The sequence below is a fragment of the Haemaphysalis longicornis genome, unplaced genomic scaffold (genome assembly GCF_048455015.1).
Source record: "Haemaphysalis longicornis isolate Haplotype H1 unplaced genomic scaffold, Haemaphysalis longicornis Haplotype H1 scaffold_2, whole genome shotgun sequence".
In the NCBI taxonomy this organism is placed as follows: Eukaryota; Metazoa; Arthropoda; class Arachnida; order Ixodida; family Ixodidae; genus Haemaphysalis; species Haemaphysalis longicornis.
In genome coordinates, this window is record NW_027526295.1 from 40,499,400 (window position 1) to 40,509,006 (window position 9,607).

Here is a 9,607-nt window from a genome sequence, read left to right on the forward strand (position 1 = left end):
GGCGGGCATATTTGGCCGAAAAAGGGACGTTTATGGAAAGGAATCTTGAAGTGTTATCACAGGGGATCTGGCAGGTTAAAGGCAACCATCACCCTCTACCGTCAATGATATGATACACAACATTTTTGGATAACTCTTTCTCAAAGCTGCATCCCAAAGGAAACAATTGTGGTTATAATTAAACCGTAAGGGCAACACTTTGCGAAGCGTGTTCAAGACCACAGTCAACCTTGCTCTTGGAAGAAGGGAAGTACTTTTCAGAAAAAGAAAAACCTTCGACGCTATCCACACGCGAGTTGTGAACAAAACCGTTGTCTTTAAAGCTATAATGTGCTCCTAAGGTAGAAGGTCATAAATTCTCAGAATGCCTACACGTTGTTTTTGCGGACATTAGAAAAGCGGTCTTATTATGACTCGTGGTTGCATACTGAACTTTCCGTAGGTACAAATCACGTGGCGTAGAGTAGAAATTGTCATTCGCGTCCGCGGTAAGGGTGCAAAATTTACACTTTAAAAAGACTTTTTCCGGGAACTGCTTTTTCGGGGATTTCAGGGAAGTGCCTATATTGCCGGTAGCTGGCAGATTAGCCCGGGTGAAAAGTTTCCGGCAGTTTCATGGCAGTGGCAGGCTGCACTCACGTGGCAACCGGCCGCCCGTAGGAAATGATAGCTGTGCCTCTCCAGGTCTCATCCACTGTCATGGTTAGTGGGACCAAGTGGTTCCTAATACCAAAGGTTCTCGTTAATTCCACCGGCTGCATTCCTTGTTTTGGTATGTTTATGGGCTTTGTTTGATGTCATTTACGTTGACTCATGGGTTGAGTTGGGTATGTTACGTTAAGTTAAATTGGGGGGTCACATAAATTGCAAGCGAATAAAGCATGAACAGAAAGCCTTGTTGGGCTGGGTTAGGTTAGGTTAGGGTACATGACGGCCTGAAATACATAGGATTGTAGTATGCACGGGAACTGATCTAATGGCGTGCTAAATACCCAAATACCGACTACCGGCAAAATATGCCGGCAGTATGGTCACAGGGTCGCGGTAAGCCAATGGTGGCGCACTGCCGGCAATATTTTGCTGTGAACCGGCGGCTTAGCCCGCAAGAAATCTTTTCAGCAGTTTATTGCCTTTGGCTAGCTGTACTCATGCGATATGGGAAGGCCCTGCCGCCAACCTTTCTCTTGGGCTAATCCTTCGGCTGCCAGCAAAACAGCGCAGCCAATATTCAACACGAACGATAAAGTTTCAGACGAACAACAGAACACGCATGATGTAGTCTTCTAATTTCCTCTGAAAAAAACTAGGAACGACCGTATGCCTTAGACCACGGTCACAGAAGCATGACCAAGAAAGTAACACCGGCAAGCTACTTTTATTTAAAAAAAAATTAATGTAAATTTGTCTCCATAACCACTCCGACGTGTCCTTCCAAAATGGACCAATAACCCCTTCCAGGAGCTTGGTTTTGGTGCACTTTACATACTTCTCTAAAATACCAATGAGTAGCTGCAATCGCCCTTTCTGCGAAAATTTAAACTTCAAGGACTTCAAGGCGTCCTTCAAAGTCGAGCTCCACAAGATGTAGGCCTCTATAAACTGAAATAGTCTAAACCCGGACTACGGAGTACTCATTTTTTGTTGTGGTGCAGGCAGTGCAAACCACAGATACTAATTTGAACACAGCATGATCCTTTTCTAAATCTGCCATGCACTTCCGTGACAAAGCTAGCTGTTACACATTCTTCTTCAAAGTGCCTAAAAAACTTCAAACCGCGTTTTAGCAACTGTATGGCACGCATATTCAAGAAACGTCTACCAGCAGTGGCTGTTTCACGTCCATAACCATATTCGTCTCTACAACTCACGCGTTTGTATGAATATTGTGCTAGACAACTGAAGTCAGTTTATTTGCATTCGAACTCCACTTCCACAAAAGATAGTATCAGGGCATTGAAATGAGGTAACAGTATTTTAGCTCTTAAGATCGGTACCCCTGCAGTGTTCATAAGTTGCCTATAGTTTGGTTGTGGTAGTTTATACATGTCTTTCTATCGTGAACAAAGTTTTCAGTTTATAGTATGTTAGAACTGTGCGCAGACCTTCCGTCGCGTCGTGGAGAGAGAGAACAGAGGGGCGACCGAACGGCCGGTCGGTCACAGAAAAGGAAAAGCCATTAAGAGGCGCCTCTGGCTGTAACGGGACCCTCGGAGAGTTGGGGGAAGTGAGGGGGAGTGGCCGGGCGCTTGGTGACCGCGAAAGCAAGCAGAACGACTCGGAGGGGCCCACGGACGAGCATCGCTTCGGCGATTGCTCGAATTGGCTTCCAACGAGAAGTGAATAAACAGTTAAAACGAACCAACGAAGTACTTCTTCTGGGTTAATTCAAAAACCTACAACGACAGAAGAAGTATTCTTAAAATTTTCGGTGCCGAAACCCGGGAAACAGATTATCACATGGACCGGACCCCATCGACTCCACTTCAAGCACCGACATGGAGATTCAACGAAAGAAACTACGGGCCGTGCGATCATATGTAACCCGCATCGTTAAAGAAATCGACGAACGCCTTGCGGCCAGTGCTGAGCCGACCATCGACGCATTGAAGGCGATGCTGCAGCGCCTTGAAACGGCCAGCGCCAAGCTCTCAGAAGTGGACGCGGTGATCGAACGTTGCCTGACAGATGAGGACGCTGACGAAGAGTCTGAGCAGGTTTTGGAGTATTCGGGCAAGATCGCCAATTCCTTGGGCAGGCTCAAACACAAGATTGAGACGCAGCGTCTTCCTCGTCAGGCACAGACTCCAAGCACAAGCAACAACGAGCCTCCACCGCAGAAAACGTCAGCCCCAAAAACGAAGCTGCCAAAATTAGAACTCATTCGCTTTCACGGGAAGCGGAAAAATTGTCACCCGTTTTTGGAACAATTCGAACAATCAGTGCACAAGAATACGGACTTGACTGCAAGCGACCGATTCCACTACCTGAGGTCCCTGCTCACCGGAGATGGTGCGGCTGCTATTGCAGGACTCCCAGCGACTGCCCAGTGCTACAGCGACGCCGTCGATCTTCTACAGCAGCATTTCGGCAGCCCAGCGACGTTGATACAAGAGCACATGCAAGACCTCATTGACGAGCCGCCGTTGACGTCGTCAAAGAATGTGCCCGCCCTGCGGCGTCTTTACGACAGGCTACAGGTGCACATGCAAGGACTCAAGTCGTTGGGGGTGGCGGACGAGTCGTACAGCGCTGTGCTCTACCACGTGCTGCTGCCTGTGCTTCCAGCGGACATTATTTTGAATTATCACCGCCGGCAGGCCGAGGATAGTGACAGGAGTAACAGTGCACCATTAACGAACGGCGATTCTGCATCAACCGGCTCATCAACGTCACCTCAAGGGTCCCCACTCCGATCTCTCCTCCACTTCTACCGACGAGAGCTGGAGAGCCGTGAGAGGGCAGCGGAAAGCCCACCCGACGACAACCCCGGTAAGCCCCCACCTCAATTTCGCAAGCATCACGCGGCATCAGACACTCCTAGAACCCCAACGGTAGCGGCCTTGCAGGGGACGGCGTCCGACACACAGTGCCTACTTTGTCAATCGAAGGCACACGACACTCCCGATTGCAACGCAAAAATAGACCTGAGGGAAAAGAAGGCCATCCAAACATCGAAAGGCAGGTCTGCTTGCTGTACCAAGCGCGGACACCTTGCAAGGCGTTGTAGGGCAAGCATCGAATGCAAAGTTTGCAAACGACGGCACGCAACGACGATGTGCGACCCGGAGTTCTTGAGGAAAATGCATGCGCATGGCGAAGAAACGAAGGTGAAGGAGGTGTTGAACGCTCCCATCTCTCTGCATGCATCCGAGAACACAACCTATCGCCCCTCCGTACTCACGCCGACTGTGACAGCGTGGAGCAGTGGACTGAACACAAAGAGTATCACAAGAATTCTTTTCGACAGCGGCAACCAACAATCGTTTATTACGGAGGAGCTGTCTCAGAGACTCGCCTGTTGGCCCCTCCGCACGGAGAAACTCTCGATTGGGGTGCTTGGAGGGCAGAGCGACGCACAAACATTCCGGGTGGTTGAGGTTCGCCTCATCAGCAGGCATAATGCAAACACGGAACGGGTAATTGAGGCGCTGGAAACACCCTCAATCTGCGAGCAACAAATTCCCTGCCCTGACGACGAAATTCGCAAGTCGCTAGAAGAACTTCGCTGCCCACTGGGTGACGACACAACAGTACTAACGAACGCGAACACCGGAATCCTTGTTGGCTCTGATTATTATTGGGAGTGCTTTACGGGCTCTGTAAGAAAGCTGCAAAACAAACTCATGGCAGTGGAGACAAGATTCGGTTGTGCTGTTCAGGGTCAGACTTCGACAACATGTCAGCTGGTAAACTGTGCCCACGCAGTCGCCCTACGTACGACAGTGGCCGACCAAGAAACAGCACCAATTTTGAGGCAGCTTTGGGACCTAGAGGGTGTCGGTGTGTCGGAAACAATACAAAACCCCTCGATCTGTCAGGTTAAAGACGAATTCAAGAACAGCCTTGAGACAGTTAACGGCCTCTACGAGGTGAAGCTGCCATGGAAGGATAACGTAGAGTTGGCGGACAACCGCGCAGTAGCCGAGAAACGATTTCGTTCCCTGACAAAAAGGCTCAACAGGTCCCCGGAACACATGGAAAGGTACGACACCGAGATGCGGCGACTGATTGACGATGGCGTAGCAGAGAAAGCGCCCACTGATCCGCGCTACGGCAATACGCGTACCTATTACATGCCGCACCAACCTGTTCTCCTAGCCAACAGCCCGACAACCAAGCTTAAAATCGTGTTCGACGCGTCATCGCGCAGTACGGACGCAAACTCGCTGAACGACAACTAGGACAGTGGGCCAAATCTAAATCCAGACCTCGTTCGCCTGCTACCAAATTTCCGAAGCCACCCAGTCGCACTCGTCGCTGATGCGGAAAAGGCGTTTCTGCAGATAAGTGTCGCCCTGAAGACCGCGATGCACTTAGATTTTTGTGGTTTGCTCTTAAGCCCAAAAATGGCAAGCCCTTGCCGGAAATCGTTGCATACGGGATGACTCGAGTTCCGTTCGGGACAACGTCAAGCATTTTCCTTTTGGCGCAACGCTGCAGTGCCACCTTGAGAAAATGGAGCAGGAATACCCAGAAACAGCGAAGAAGCTGAAAAACTGCATCTACGTCGATGACGTGCTGTGCCTCCAGCGTAGAGGAAGCGGTAAAGGTGTACGGCGAGGTTAACCGCATTTTCGCTGCAGCATCGATACGCCTCCACAAGTGGGGGTCTAACAGCAGCCAAATGACAGAACTTTTCGCGCAGGACAGCCTCAACGAAGTACCTCTTGGTCAACCCGCCAACCTGCTAAAGTTTCTCGGCCTTGCATGGTTACCCAACGAAGACCTTCTAACCTTTGCTCCAGATCCTGTCATCGAATTTTCTGCGGGGCAAAGAAACACAAAACGCTTCGTCCTACAGACAAGCGCTCGGCTGTACGACCCACTTGGTTTCCTGTCAACGTTCACAGTAAGGGCAAAAACACTGGATTGTTCATGGACGCCAACTCGTAAAAAGTGTGGTGCGATCTTGTGTTGTGTGCTGGCGGTACAGTTCTTCCCACATCGAGGCAGACACCGGACTCCTTGCCCCCGAACGGACCATCAAAGCAGAGCCCTTTGAGGTTGTCGGCATTGACTTTGCCGGCCCCCTTTTTGTGAACAAGCAGGACAAGACGGTGAAAGTGTATTTAGTGTGGTTTACCTGTGCAGTGACGCGTGCAGTGCATTTGGAACTCGTTACGGACATGAGCACAAAAACTTTCATCAATGCCTTTCGCCGCTTGGTGTCACGCAGGGGGTTATGCCGAGTAGTTTACTCGGACAATGCTTTGACTTTCGAACGCGCCTCTAGAGACATGGGCAATCTTGGCAATCTTTGGAAGGCCTTGCGGCACCCCCATTCCCAGAGCAACTTCTCCAACTCGGGCATTGAGTGGGAGTTTATTGCTGAACGAGCGCCGTGGTAGGAAGGGTTGTATGAGAGAATGGTTCGGAGTGTAAAATTGGGCCTAAAGTATACCATCGGCCGGCAGACCCTTGGCTTTGTCGAGCTGTCAACGGTGCTCGCCGAGGTCGAAGCAATCATAAATTCCAGGCCCCTCACTTACACTTACAACGACACTAACGATGGCGCCCCCGTCACACCAGCCAGCTTCTTGGCCGGAACACGCCTAGCCACACTACCACTGAATGAGGAAGAAATCGCGGAAAGCTCTGCCACCTCCCTCCGACTGCTCTGGCAGAAACGAAAGCAAATCCTGCATCTGTCCTGGAATATGTGGCGAAAACAGAGTAGTTGGGGCAGCTTCGTTCGGCCTACGCCTCGAAGAAAACGAAAGGAGGGGTCCCTGGGGTCGGCGACGTGGTCTTAATACGGGAGGACCGCTCGCGGCTGCTGTGGAAGACTGGCATCGTGACAGCAGTGTTGTCCCGCCGAGACGGCAAAATCCGCTCTTGCGAATTCAGGGTGCCGCAGGAAAAAACAGTAAAGCGACCGGTTCAGCTCCTTTTCCCATTGGAAACATAGCGTAGAATGAGCCCTGTCTCATTGCGGTGGGGTGGGGGGCGGGGGGAGTGTTAGAACTGTGTGCAGACCTTCCGTCCAGTCGTGGAGAGAGAGAACAGAGGGGCGACAGAACGGCCGGGCACAGAAAAGGAAAAGCCATGAAGAGGCGCCTCTGGCCGTAATGGTACCGAGGTTGGCAGTACGGGTTATATAACCGAAAAATATGTGGGTTCTATATACGTGAAATTTACCCTCATTACACCGAGGCTGATGTTAAAGGCGGCATCCAAGCTAGAAAAATAAAACTCACCTTCTGCCGCTGACCACACCCTGAACTCCACGAGAATGAACATAAGCTATTAATGCGTGGTCACTCTATCAGCTACAAGAACTACCAACTCGTCGTCATCGGGCACGTTTCTGGGGAATATAAATCCGCCAGGATAATTATTGTATCAGGAAAGAGAAAACGCAAAAAAGAGGCACTGAACAATATCACGGACCTTATAGTTAGGGGAAATATACAAAAGAATAAGCCTGAATAACTGCAAAGCTACAACGAAAACAAAAAACTCATACTGCATGCATTGATCGGATGCACAGTCGGACTATCAACCCTAGTCACCTACTTACTCGTTCGAGAGGAAGTATTCTCAAAGCTCCTCAAATATGTCGAGGTCGTCAAGATCGTATAAGACCTGAAAGGAGACTTTGATAATATGTAACACGTTGAAACACAACAACTCAACACCCTAAATTGGGTTTGTAGCCTCCTCAAACACTTTCGGGAAAAGAAGACAAGCTCAATAGCCATATCAGAATTACTACCTAAACACACGTCCATGCCGGACAAAGTGACTCATGCAGGCTATGTTGCCTCCCCTTTTATCATCGCCGCTATCAATAAATCTGGGAGTGAAGTTGCGAAAATACCTAACATCAAACACGAAAAGGATGCAGATGGCTTGTGTATGTGGCTCATGAAACGTTCTCAAGAACCGTAGGACCAGGTCTTTCTGGTAGCACCGATTTGCTTTGAAACTAGCCAAGGCTACGCTGCACCCCTAAAATTCGGAGCTGATTTGACTACATCAGATCGGAGCAACCACCCATAATCTCTGTATTGCAAAATAATCCAGGAGGTTCCTCTCATCTGCGCTCTAGGAATGTTGATCTAAATTATCTACGATCTGGCCACACATTCAGGTCTTGAGAGGAACTATACAACATGTGAAGGGCAACATCAGATGCATAAACAATCACACATCTATCTTGAAGAAAGACAACGCCACCCCGCTAGCCTGGGCATTGGTTTTAAGCAGATATATTTCGAGTCTGCCACACAACAATGCTTGCAAGAAAGAGGTAGGCCAATTATAAACATTACTCGCAGACGCATGAAATCTAAATCAGGTAACCATGCGTACACTGGCACAAATAGACCGTTAGGGTTGAGAATATCAATTACTAAAGACAAATACCAGAAGCCACTGATATTGTACAAGAACAAAAGGCACAAAGCACCAAAACCAGGCCATCCGTACTCGACAAAATTGTGTTGGCCGCCGACAAAGCTAACATAAAAGTAAAACCAACCTCCAAAAGGTTACACGACAGCACCACAAGGTTGTGCCTATACGTAAGATAAACGGCAGTTACAGGCTACAGGAAAGGAGACATATCACATTAGTATACCTACAAAGGAACCTAGGGGGTCAGGTTACTGGCGGACAAGCAATTCGACGTTGCGGATACCTCCCCCACACTAAACGAACATTTTCCGCAATTCAAGCAAGGCCTTCATTTCATTGTGTTCGAATTGGTGCTATACCCATCGGATCACTTTCTATTATTACCCGTAGTGTTGCAGCCTTTTCTTTTGAGTTAGATAAGTAAAAATCTATGGGGAAAATACCTCAAGTGCTCAGTGAACGCCTTTATGCTCCTAAGACTGCGTTAAGGCGAACTGAGCCGTGTGAATTGAATGATCCGATGAATAAGATAAAAAACTATGGGTTTCATTACCACTTAGTTCGAAGCTTCTCAGAGGGAAAATGAACTTCTTATGGCAAATAGGGCATGTTTGGCAGAGTCCAATCGTCGACGGTCGGGTCTTATTACACATCTACATGAGTATGCACGCCTGAATAAAATTTATATCGGAGCATGCCGCTCAAAAGAGTTGACAATTGACCCAAAATCTCCAAGCCCATCTGAGGGAAGATTTAACGTCATCATATTTCACATGATGTCGACGGCGTTCACCGAGTTCATAATCACACCCCTGACCAAATGAACGTCATTGCTGGCTTCTGTTCCTGAGACAACCAGTTTGACCTTTTCGTATATCTGCGGAAGGATCGCACAAGGTCTTCTGCACTTGGTTTTACGGTTCCTGAGGAAATCTGAATCTATTTCTATAGAAACACCATCTAAGACAAAAACGGCATGCTTACAAACTGCAGGGCACTTTAAATAACAAGTTCAAGATGTTCGTTTGCCCACAGAACTCCATAATTACGGTGAAAAAACAAACCCACAGCCAAGCCTTTTGAATCTTGCCCGAAGCTGACTTGAATATCTTTAACAACCCAACCATACTTCTCCGCCATTTTAAAATCGTCTTTTTTATGTAAAAATGGATCAACTCAATGCTTGCGATGTTGTTAAAAACATATGTCATGCTGGCTCTAGCACCGTTAATTTTAACTCTAGTAACATCATTCATTTACTTCTAGAAACTTTAAGCAACACCACGATGAGATATCTACAGAACTACATATAGGCAAAATTTTTACGTCATTTTTGTATCTGAAACCGAGCCGTGTGACGCAGATGGGAACTCGGATGTCTTCCGAGATTACTCAAGCGAATACACTCATAGAGGTAAAGCCTGCTGCCTTCTTTTCTATTTTGAAGCATCTTGCTTACATTATATGCACTGCTCTACACATCATTCTTTTTTATAATTGCGAAGCTGATTGGTTGAATGTTATGATG